Here is a 12,437-nt window from a genome sequence, read left to right on the forward strand (position 1 = left end):
CAACCCTTCCATAAGATCATATCGCAGCCGTTACGCTGCAGGGAAAGTCGTCCCAGCTTATTCCACCTCGCCCTACGGTCCAAACATTGACGAAATCATTGTCTATATATTGTCATCAATTTCACGTGTCTTTTTTAACGTTTTCAAGATGTCAATTACGCTGGACAACAACGAGCGATTGGAAACAGAAAGGTGAAACGGAGAATGGCTTCAACTTTCAGTGCTGGATGCCACTGCGCCGCAGGGCGGCGACCGCGGCTGGTTTCTGTAGTGTAGTGGTTATCACGTTCGCCTACCACGCGAAAGGTCCCCAGTTCGAAGCTGGGCCGAAACTGCTTTGTTCGTCAACTGCAGCCTTTTACATGGACAAGAACGGAGCTTTCTTGCTTGCTTTCCCATCTGCAAACTTGCCTTCGAATTTGCTTGAAAGAATCTGCTCTCGTCGTGAAATGTAAGGCAACTCCATTTAATTACTGTGTAAAGCATTATAAAGTTTTTCTCCAACCTGGTTCTGATGCATATGCCATTCTGTTTGAGAGTGTCCTTGCCGCGTTCTGATCCTTCCACGAATAGCAGTACCGCATTTGCATTCCTTGCGCAGGCGGCCCGGTTCAAAGGCAGGGAAGAAGCTGCTGCGCTGGTGTCACAGCGCACCACGGATTCCTGAACTTGTCTGTCTGTCAAATGTACCCCAAAGTCGTCTCTGAAAGGCCTCATTTGGAAGCTGTCTGTCGTTATTCAACGCGCGAGAGTTGGTACCAGATTCCTGAATCATATTTTGGGGCAGTTCGCACGTTAGTGGCTCATTCAATCAGCAACAGCAATGAAATAATTTACACTCTCAGAGGAACCTTTGAACTTGTGCTTTCATAGCGCCGCTAATATTAAGGTGCGCTCCGAGATCTAAGCCATGTTGGAACTGAAACGGAGGAATCGACAGAGAGGCTACAGAATGACATCGCATCCATTTGGTTTTCTTTAAATCACTGACGAGCAGGAAAATGTAAAAGGGGAGAGCGAGTGGGGAAGTGAGGCGGTTGCAGCTCTGGTAAAAGTCCTTCTTTGTGATTCACTCCGCAAACAGAGACTTGAAGGTGACTCAGAGGCGTGTGAGCTCTTCACATCGAGATCAAAAAGCACTCAAGGGCAGTTAGCACCTCTTCCGGAGTGGGGGTGGGGTGAGGTAATTACCTTTTGACTTCTGTTACTATGTTCAGAAACTGCCTTTTCGATTGACTTGAACAGAAACTGCATTTCCAATAAGCACCATGGAAGTTAACAAAATTTATTGAATCGCTTCTCGTCGATTCCCGCACAGGTTTCCGACTCAGTTGGTATCCACGTGGCTCATGTCCAGGAGTGAACATCTCTGCAGCAAATTGCACGGTTAAAGTAAAAGGCACTGAAAGTGGCGTCTCGAACCGGCCCCGAGGTCAAAGCATGCTCACAATGTGATCTGTCGTTCTCGGATTGTAATGCGACCTCCGGTTTTAGGGTGGAGAACATTCTTTGGGACCCTTCTTCTGCAAAACAGACACAGTGACTGAATAAATGCTGCACGGTTTGATGTGGAACACGGCCTGCTCAGCTTTGTGCATTTTCCCTGTAGTCAGGTGTGTTTCGTGTTCCGTGTAAACGTGAAAGTCGTCCTGTTTCGAGCAATGTGTGAAATCATTTAGCAAAGCAAGAATCGAAATTGTAGTAATGTCTAGCAGCTCATGGTTATTTGACCGAAGTGTCCAAGTGTCTCTGCTGTCATGATCGCGTTCGCCTCCCGCGCGGAAAATCGCAAACACCTCTGCTGTTCCAGGCAATTTGTGCTTTTACTGGAACCGAATGGAGACTATTATTTCATCGCTGTTGTGAAACAAAGTCCTGCGGTGACTCGACTCGTCGTTATTTGGTTTTCTGTCCAATGGGAAAATCGTTCCAATGAATTTCGGTGTCATATGTTATTGAATTTCTCCCATTTCCTTCATTTCCGTCCTGGAGACATCAGAAGGAAAAGGTAATCTAATCGAGACTGTGATTGGTGAAATTCACTTTTTATGGCCCGTTCTTATGATGTTCTTTCTATCTCTCTTTTCAGCATTGTCTGGAAAGTGGTGGTGCACTAACGCTGCAGTATGTTTGAAAGAGTAGTTTGGAATTGCCCTGTTGTTAGTTGTGAGATTACTTTATGACTCATGCCCTCGGACTGTGACACATTTAGCATTCATGCATCTCTCTGTCTGAAAATGCATTCGGCATGCCAGTTTTGTTTGTGTTCCGTGAAAAATGCTTTCTGTTTTGCGATTCGCTCAGCACATTACGAGTTAACAGGGTTTCTGAGGTAACTTCGAGCAGCAAAACTCCTCAATTGAGGTCTGGGAAAATTTCACGGAGTATGGTCAGTCGGGGCAAAATTAAGGAAGTCGTTCGTATCTGCAGTGTTTCACAATACTACCTTTCCCGTGAGCAGTCGAACAGACTAAACGATTGTGCCACAGACTGCGATGGAAAACTCCGCTAAAAAGTAATCCTTTAAAGCCAGTGTTAGCAACAAGACGTTATGGGGGTACACGGCGTGGAAACAGATATTTAGGTGTATCTCATCCATGCTCACCACATAACCAAAATTAAACAAGTCCTGTTCCCCAGCATTTGGCCCCAATCCCTCTAAACCCATCCTGTCCAGAAACTCATCCGATTACCTTTGCAATTTTCTAAGTGTAATAGCCTCCTCCACTTCCTCTGGGAGCTCATTCCATACACGCACAACCTTCTGTGTGGGAAATGTGCCTCAGGTCGTTTGTCAATTTCAGTCCACTCACCTTAAACCTATGCTCTCGAGTTTTCAACTCACCCCAATTTGGGTAAAACACAGAAATACTCAGTTTACAACCCTTCCATAAGATCATATCGCAGCCGTTACGCTGCAGGGAAAGTCGTCCCAGCTTATTCCACCTCGCCCTACGGTCCAAACATTGACGAAATCATTGTCTATATATTGTCATCAATTTCACGTGTCGTTTTTTTTTATCGTTTTCAAGATGTCAATTACGCTGGACAACAACGAGCGATTGGAAATAGAAAGGTGAAACGGAGAATGGCTTCAACTTTCAGTGCTGGATGCCACTGCGCCGCAGGGCGGCCACCGCGGCTGGTTTCTGTAGTGTAGTGGTTATCACGTTCGCCTAATACGCGAAAGGTCCCCAGTTCGAAACTGGGCAGAAACTGCTTTGTTCGTCAACTGCAGCCTTTTACATGGACAAGAACGGAGCTTTCTTGCTTGCTTTCCCATCTGCAAACCTGCCTTCGAATTTGCTTGAAAGAATCTGCTCTCGTCGTGAAATGTAAGGCAACTCCATTTAATTACTGTGTAAAGCATTATAAAGTTTTTCTCCAACCTGGTTCTGATGCATATGCCATTCTGTTTGAGAGTGTCCTTGCCGCGTTCTGATCCTTCCACGAAAAGCAGTACCGCATTTGCATTCCTTGCGCAGGCGGCCCGGTTCAAAGGCAGGGAAGAAGCTGCTGCGCTGGTGTCACAGCGCACCACGGATTCCTGAACTTGTCTGTCTGTCAAATGTACCCCAAAGTCGTCTCTGAAAGGCCTCATTTGGAAGCTGTCTGTCGTTATTCAACGCGCGAGAGTTGGTACCAGATTCCTGAATCATATTTTGGGGCAGTTCGCACGTTAGTGGCTCATTCAATCAGCAACAGCAATGAAATAATTTACACTCTCAGAGGAACCTTTGAACTTGTGCTTTCATAGCGCCGCTAATATTAAGGTGCGCCCCGAGATCTAAGCCATGTTGGAACTGAAACGGAGGAATCGACAGAGAGGCTACAGAATGACATCGCATCCATTTGGTTTTCTTTAAATCACTGACGAGCAGGAAAATGTAAAAGGGGAGAGCGAGTGGGGAAGTGAGGCGGTTGCAGCTCTGGTAAAAGTCCTTCTTTGTGATTCACTCCGCAAACAGAGACTTGAAGGTGACTCAGAGGCGTGTGAGCTCTTCACATCGAGATCAAAAAGCACTCAAGGGCAGTTAGCACCTCTTCCGGAGTGGGGGTGGGGTGAGGTAATTACCTTTTGATTTCTGTTACTATGTTCAGAAACTGCCTTTTCGATTGACTTGAACAGAAACTGCATTTCCAATAAGCACCATGGAAGTTAGCTAAATTTATTGAATCGCTTCTCGTCGATTCCCGCACAGGTTTCCGACTCAGTTGGTATCCACGTGGCTCATGTCCAGGAGTGAACATCTCTGCAGCAAATTGCACGGTTAAAGTAAAAGGCACGGAAAGTGGCGTCTCGAACCGGCCCCGAGGTCAGAGCATGCTCACAATGTGATCTGTCGTTCTCGGATTGTAATGCGACCTCCGGTTTTAGGGTGGAAAACATTCTTTTAACCCTTCTTCTGCAAAACAGACACAGTGACTGAATAAATGCTGCACGGTTTGATGTGGAACACTGCCTGCTCAGCTTTGTGCATTTTCCCTGTAGTCAGGTGTGTTTCGTGTTCCGTGTAAACGTGAAAGTCGTCCTGTTTCGAGCAATGTGTGAAATCATTTAGCAAAGCAAGAATCGAAATTGTAGTAATGTCTAGCAGCTCATGGTTATTTGACCGAAGTGTCCAAGTGTCTCTGCTGTCATGATCGCGTTCGCCTCCCGCGCGGAAAATCGCAAACACCTCTGCTGTTCCAGGCAATTTGTGCTTTTACTGGAACCGAATGGAGACTATTATTTCATCGCTGTTGTGAAACAAAGTCCTGCGGTGACTCGACTCGTCGTTATTTGGTTTTCTGTCCAATGGGAAAATCGTTCCAATGAATTTCGGTGTCATATGTTATTGAATTTCTCCCATTTCCTTCATTTCCGTCCTGGAGACATCAGAAGGAAAAGGTAATCTAATCGAGACTGTGATTGGTGAAATTCACTTTTTATGGCCCGTTCTTATGATGTTCTTTCTATCTCTCTTTTCAGCATTGTCTGGAAAGTGGTGGTGCACTAACGCTGCAGTATGTTTGAAAGAGTAGTTTGGAATTGCCCTGTTGTTAGTTGTGAGATTACTTTATGACTCATGCCCTCGGACTGTGACACATTTAGCATTCATGCATCTCTCTGTCTGAAAATGCATTCGGCATGCCAGTTTTGTTTGTGTTCCGTGAAAAATGCTTTCTGTTTTGCGATTCGCTCAGCACATTACGAGTTAACAGGGTTTCTGAGGTAACTTCGAGCAGCAAAACTCCTCAATTGAGGTCTGGGAAAATTTCACGGAGTATGGTCAGTCGGGGCAAAATTAAGGAAGTCGTTCGTTTCTGCAGTGTTTCACAATACTACCTTTCCCGTGAGCAGTCGAACAGACTAAACGATTGTGCCACAGACTGCGATGGAAAACTCCGCTAAAAAGTAATCCTTTAAAGCCAGTGTTAGCAACAAGACGTTATGGGGGTACACGGCGTGGAAACAGATATTTAGGTGTATCTCATCCATGCTCACCACATAACCAAAATTAAACATGTCCCGTTCCCCAGCATTTGGCCCCAATCCCTCTAAACCCATCCTGTCCAGAAACTCATCCGATTACCTTTGCAATTTTCTGAGTGTAATAGCCTCCTCCACTTCCTCTGGGAGCTCATTCCATACACGCACAACCTTCTGTGTGGGAAATGTGCCTCAGGTCGTTTGTCAATTTCAGCCCACTCACCTTAAACCTATGCTCTCGAGTTTTCAACTCACCCCAATTTGGGTAAAACACAGAAATACTCAGTTTACAACCCTTCCATAAGATCATATCGCAGCCGTTACGCTGCAGGGAAAGTCGTCCCAGCTTATTCCACCTCGCCCTACGGTCCAAACATTGACGAAATCATTGTCTATATATTGTCATCAATTTCACGTGTCTTTTTTAACGTTTTCAAGATGTCAATTACGCTGGACAACAACGAGCGATTGGAAACAGAAAGGTGAAACGGAGAATGGCTTCAACTTTCAGTGCTGGATGCCACTGCGCCGCAGTGCGGCGACCGCAGTTGGTTTCTGTAGTGTAGTGGTCATCACGCTCGCCTAACACGCGAAAGGTCCCCAGTTCGAAGCTGGGCCGAAACTGCTTTGTTCGTCAACTGCAGCCTTTTACATGGACAAGAACGGAGCTTTCTTGCTTGCTTTCCCATCTGCAAACATGCCTTCGAATTTGCTTGAAAGAATCTGCTCTCGTCGTGAAATGTAAGGCAACTCCATTTAATTACTGTGTAAAGCATTATAAAGTTTTTCTCCAACCTGGTTCTGATGCATATGCCATTCTGTTTGAGAGTGTCCTTGCCGCGTTCTGATCCTTCCACGAATAGCAGTACCGCATTTGCATTCCTTGCGCAGGCGGCCCGGTTCAAAGGCAGGGAAGAAGCTGCTGCGCTGGTGTCACAGCGCACCACGGATTCCTGAACTTGTCTGTCTGTCAAATGTACCCCAAAGTCGTCTCTGAAAGGCCTCATTTGGAAGCTGTCTGTCGTTATTCAACGCGCGAGAGTTGGTACCAGATTCCTGAATCATATTTTGGGGCAGTTCGCACGTTAGTGGCTCATTCAATCAGCAACAGCAATGAAATAATTTACACTCTCAGAGGAACCTTTGAACTTGTGCTTTCATAGCGCCGCTAATATTAAGGTGCGCCCCGAGATCTAAGCCATGTTGGAACTGAAACGGAGGAATCGACAGAGAGGCTACAGAATGACATCGCATCCATTTGGTTTTCTTTAAATCACTGACGAGCAGGAAAATGTAAAAGGGGAGAGCGAGTGGGGAAGTGAGGCGGTTGCAGCTCTGGTAAAAGTCCTTCTTTGTGATTCACTCCGCAAACAGAGACTTGAAGGTGACTCAGAGGCGTGTGAGCTCTTCACATCGAGATCAAAAAGCACTCAAGGGCAGTTAGCACCTCTTCCGGAGTGGGGGTGGGGTGAGGTAATTACCTTTTGATTTCTGTTACTATGTTCAGAAACTGCCTTTTCGATTGACTTGAACAGAAACTGCATTTCCAATAAGCACCATGGAAGTTAGCTAAATTTATTGAATCGCTTCTCGTCGATTCCCGCACAGGTTTCCGACTCAGTTGGTATCCACGTGGCTCATGTCCAGGAGTGAACATCTCTGCAGCAAATTGCACGGTTAAAGTAAAAGGCACGGAAAGTGGCGTCTCGACCGGCCCCGAGGTCACAGCATGCTCACAATGTGATCTGTCGTTCTCGGATTGCAATGCGACCTCCGGTTTTAGGGTGGAAAACATTCTTTTAACCCTTCTTCTGCAAAACAGACACAGTGACTGAATAAATGCTGCACGGTTTGATGTGGAACACGGCCTGCTCAGCTTTGTGCATTTTCCCTGTAGTCAGGTGTGTTTCGTGTTCCGTGTAAACGTGAAAGTCGTCCTGTTTCGAGCAATGTGTGAAATCATTTAGCAAAGCAAGAATCGAAATTGTAGTAATGTCTAGCAGCTCATGGTTATTTGACCGAAGTGTCCAAGTGTCTCTGCTGTCATGATCGCGTTCGCCTCCCGCGCGGAAAATCGCAAACAGCTCTGCTGTTCCAGGCAATTTGTGCTTTTACTGGAACCGAATGGAGACTATTATTTCATCGCTGTTGTGAAACAAAGTCCTGCGGTGACTCGACTCGTCGTTATTTGGTTTTCTGTCCAATGGGAAAATCGTTCCAATGAATTTGGGTGTCATATGTTATTGAATTTCTCCCATTTCCTTCATTTCCGTCCTGGAGACATCAGAAGGAAAAGGTAATCTAATCGAGACTGTGATTGGTGAAATTCACTTTTTATGGCCCGTTCTTATGATGTTCTTTCTATCTCTCTTTTCAGCATTGTCTGGAAAGTGGTGGTGCACTAACGCTGCAGTATGTTTGAAAGAGTAGTTTGGAATTGCCCTGTTGTTAGTTGTGAGATTACTTTATGACTCATGCCCTCGGACTGTGACACATTTAGCATTCATGCATCTCTCTGTCTGAAAATGCATTCGGCATGCCAGTTTTGTTTGTGTTCCGTGAAATATGCTTTCTGTTTTGCGATTCGCTCAGCACATTACGAGTTAACAGGGTTTCTGAGGTAACTTCGAGCAGCAAAACTCCTCAATTGAGGTCTGGGAAAATTTCACGGAGTATGGTCAGTCGGGGCAAAATTAAGGAAGTCGTTCGTATCTGCAGTGTTTCACAATACTACCTTTCCCGTGAGCAGTCGAACAGACTAAACGATTGTGCCTCAGACTGCGATGGAAAACTCCGCTAAAAAGTAATCCTTTAAAGCCAGTGTTAGCAACAAGACGTTATGGGGGTACACGGCGTGGAAACAGATATTTAGGTGTATCTCATCCATGCTCACCACATAACCAAAATTAAACAAGTCCCGTTCCCCAGCATTTGGCCCCAATCCCTCGAAACCCATCCTGTCCAGAAACTCATCCGATTACCTTTGCAATTTTCTAAGTGTAATAGCCTCCTCCACTTCCTCTGGGAGCTCATTCCATACACGCACAACCTTCTGTGTGGGAAATGTGCCTCAGGTCGTTTGTCAATTTCAGCCCACTCACCTTAAACCTATGCTCTCGAGTTTTCAACTCACCCCAATTTGGGTAAAACACAGAAATACTCAGTTTACAACCCTTCCATAAGATCATATCGCAGCCGTTACGCTGCAGGGAAAGTCGTCCCAGCTTATTCCACCTCGCCCTACGGTCCAAACATTGACGAAATCATTGTCTATATATTGTCATCAATTTCACGTGTCTTTTTTGAACGTTGTCAAGATGTCAATTACGCTGGACAACAACGAGCGATTGGAAACAGAAAGGTGAAACGGAGAATGGCTTCAACTTTCAGTGCTGGATGCCACTGCGCCGGAGGGCGGCGACCGCGGCTGGTTTCTGTAGTGTAGTGGTCATCACGTTCGCCTAACACGCGAAAGGTCCCCAGTTCGAACCTGGGCAGGAACTGCATTGTTCCTCAACTGCAGCCTTTTACAGGGACAAGAACGGAGCTTTCTTGCTTGCTTTCCCATCTGCAAACCTGCCTTCGAATTTGCTTGAAAGAATCTGCTCTCGTAGTGAAATGTAAGGCAACTCCATTTAATTACTGTGTAAAGCATTATAAAGGTTTTCTCCTACCTGGTTCTGATGCATATGCCATTCTGTTTGAGAGTGTCCTTGCCGCGTTCTGATCCTTCCACGAAAAGCAGTACCGCATTTGCATTCCTTGCGCAGGCGGCCCGGTTCAAAGGCAGGGAAGAAGCTGCTGCGCTGGTGTCACAGCGCACCACGGATTCCTGAACTTGTCTTTCTGTCAAATGTACCCCAAAGTCGTCTCTGAAAGGCCTCATTTGGAAGCTGTCTGTCGTTATTCAACGCGCGAGAGTTGGTACCAGATTCCTGAATCATATTTTGGGGCAGTTCGCACGTTAGTGGCTCATTCAATCAGCAACAGCAATGAAATAATTTACACTCTCAGAGGAACCTTTGAACTTGTGCTTTCATAGCGCCGCTAATATTAAGGTGCGCCCCGAGATCTAAGCCATGTTGGAACTGAAACGGAGGAGTCGACAGAGAGGCTACAGAATGACATCGCATCCATTTGGTTTTCTTTAAATCACTGACGAGCAGGAAAATGTAAAAGGGGAGAGCGAGTGGGGAAGTGAGGCGGTTGCAGCTCTGGTAAAAGTCCTTCTTTGTGATTCACTCCGCAAACAGAGACTTGAAGGTGACTCAGAGGCGTGTGAGCTCTTCACATCGAGATCAAAAAGCACTCAAGGGCAGTTAGCACCTCGTGCGGAGTGGGGGTGGGGTGAGGTAATTACCTTTTGACTTCTGTTACTATGTTCAGAAACTGCCTTTTCGATTGACTTGAACAGAAACTGCATTTCCAATAAGCACCATGGAAGTTAGCAAAATTTATTGAATCGCTTCTCGTCGATTCCCGCACAGGTTTCCGACTCAGTTGGTATCCACATGGCTCATGTCCAGGAGTGAACATCTCTGCAGCAAATTGCACGGTTAAAGTAAAAGGCACTGAAAGTGGCGTCTCGAACCGGCCCCGAGGTCAGAGCATGCTCACAATGTGATGTGTCGTTCTCGGATTGTAATGCGACCTCCGGTTTTAGGGTGGAGAACATTCTTTGGGACCCTTCTTCTGCAAAACAGACACAGTGACTGAATAAATGCTGCACGGTTTGATGTGGAACACGGCCTGCTCAGCTTTGTGCATTTTCCCTGTAGTCAGGTGTGTTTCGTGTTCCGTGTAAACGTGAAAGTCGTCCTGTTTCGAGCAATGTGTGAAATCATTTAGCAAAGCAAGAATCGAAATTGTAGTAAGGTCTAGCAGCTCATGGTTATTTGACCAAAGTGTCCAAGTGTCTCTGCTGTCATGATCGCGTTCGCCTCCTGCGCGGAAAATCGCAAACAGCTCTGCTGTTCCAGGCAATTTGTGCTTTTACTGGAACCGAATGGAGACTATTATTTCATCGCTGTTGTGAAACAAAGTCCTGCGGTGACTCGACTCGTCGTTATTTGGTTTTCTGTCCAATGGGAAAATCGTTCCAATGAATTTCGGTGTCATATGTTATTGAATTTCTCCCATTTCCTTCATTTCCGTCCTGGAGACATCAGAAGGAAAAGGTAATCTAATCGAGACTGTGATTGGTGAAATTCACTTTTTATGGCCCGTTCTTATGATGTTCTTTCTATCTCTCTTTTCAGCATTGTCTGGAAAGTGGTGGTGCACTAACGCTGCAGTATGTTTGAAAGAGTAGTTTGGAATTGCCCTGTTGTTAGTTGTGAGATTACTTTATGACTCATGCCCTCGGACTGTGACACATTTAGCATTCATGCATCTCTCTGTCTGAAAATGCATTCGGCATGCCAGTTTTGTTTGTGTTCCGTGAAAAATGCTTTCTGTTTTGCGATTCGCTCAGCACATTACGAGTTAACAGGGTTTCTGAGGTAACTTCGAGCAGGAAAACTCCTCAATTGAGGTCTGGGAAAATTTCACGGAGTATGGTCAGTCGGGGCAAAATTAAGGAAGTCGTTCGTTTCTGCAGTGTTTCACAATACTACCTTTCCCGTGAGCAGTCGAACAGACTAAACGATTGTGCCACAGACTGCGATGGAAAACTCCGCTAAAAAGTAATCCTTTAAAGCCAGTGTTAGCAACAAGACGTTATGGGGGTACACGGCGTGGAAACAGATATTTAGGTGTATCTCATCCACGCTCACCACATAACCAAAATTAAACAAGTCCCGTTCCCCAGCATTTGGCCCCAATCCCTCTAAACCCATCCTGTCCAGAAACTCATCCGATTACCTTTGCAATTTTCTGAGTGTAATAGCCTCCTCCACTTCCTCTGGGAGCTCATTCCATACACGCACAACCTTCTGTGTGGGAAATGTGCCTCAGGTCCTTTGTCAATTTCAGCCCACTCACCTTAAACCTATGCTCTCGAGTTTTCAACTCACCCCAATTTGGGTAAAACACAGAAATACTCAGTTTACAACCCTTCCATTAGATCATATCGCAGCCGTTACGCTGCAGGGAAAGTCGTCCCAGCTTATTCCACCTCGCCCTACGGTCCAAACATTGACGAAATCATTGTCTATATATTGTCATCAATTTCACGTGTCGTTTTTTTTTATCGTTTTCAAGATGTCAATTACGCTGGACAACAACGAGCGATTGGAAATAGAAAGGTGAAACGGAGAATGGCTTCAACTTTCAGTGCTGGATGCCACTGCGCCGCAGGGCGGCCACCGCGGCTGGTTTCTGTAGTGTAGTGGTTATCACGTTCGCCTAATACGCGAAAGGTCCCCAGTTCGAAACTGGGCAGAAACTGCTTTGTTCGTCAACTGCAGCCTTTTACATGGACAAGAACGGAGCTTTCTTGCTTGCTTTCCCATCTGCAAACCTGCCTTCGAATTTGCTTGAAAGAATCTGCTCTCGTCGTGAAATGTAAGGCAACTCCATTTAATTACTGTGTAAAGCATTATAAAGTTTTTCTCCAACCTGGTTCTGATGCATATGCCATTCTGTTTGAGAGTGTCCTTGCCGCGTTCTGATCCTTCCACGAAAAGCAGTACCGCATTTGCATTCCTTGCGCAGGCGGCCCGGTTCAAAGGCAGGGAAGAAGCTGCTGCGCTGGTGTCACAGCGCACCACGGATTCCTGAACTTGTCTGTCTGTCAAATGTACCCCAAAGTCGTCTCTGAAAGGCCTCATTTGGAAGCTGTCTGTCGTTATTCAACGCGCGAGAGTTGGTACCAGATTCCTGAATCATATTTTGGGGCAGTTCGCACGTTAGTGGCTCATTCAATCAGCAACAGCAATGAAATAATTTACACTCTCAGAGGAACCTTTGAACTTGTGCTTTCATAGCGCCGCTAATATTAAGGTGCGCCCCGAGATCTAAGCCA

General features: G+C 45.9%; 4 non-coding genes across 4 annotated transcripts; all 4 read left to right on the plus strand.

Moving 5' to 3' along the window:
- The first annotated feature begins 261 nt into the window (after nt 1–261).
- On the plus strand, nt 262–334 carry trnag-acc (transfer RNA glycine (anticodon ACC)). Its single transcript has one exon. It is a non-coding gene; the product is annotated as a tRNA-Gly (tRNA).
- Nucleotides 335–3,145: 2,811 nt separating this feature from the next.
- trnai-aau (transfer RNA isoleucine (anticodon AAU)) lies at nt 3,146–3,218 on the plus strand. Its single transcript has one exon. It is a non-coding gene; the product is annotated as a tRNA-Ile (tRNA).
- Nucleotides 3,219–8,903: 5,685 nt separating this feature from the next.
- On the plus strand, nt 8,904–8,976 carry trnav-aac (transfer RNA valine (anticodon AAC)). Its single transcript has one exon. It is a non-coding gene; the product is annotated as a tRNA-Val (tRNA).
- Nucleotides 8,977–11,787: 2,811 nt separating this feature from the next.
- Nucleotides 11,788–11,860, plus strand: trnai-aau (transfer RNA isoleucine (anticodon AAU)). The gene has a single exon. It is a non-coding gene; the product is annotated as a tRNA-Ile (tRNA).
- Nucleotides 11,861–12,437: the final 577 nt, after the last annotated feature.

This window comes from Chiloscyllium punctatum, chromosome 24, assembly GCF_047496795.1.
Source record: "Chiloscyllium punctatum isolate Juve2018m chromosome 24, sChiPun1.3, whole genome shotgun sequence".
Lineage (NCBI taxonomy): Eukaryota > Metazoa > Chordata > Chondrichthyes > Orectolobiformes > Hemiscylliidae > Chiloscyllium > Chiloscyllium punctatum.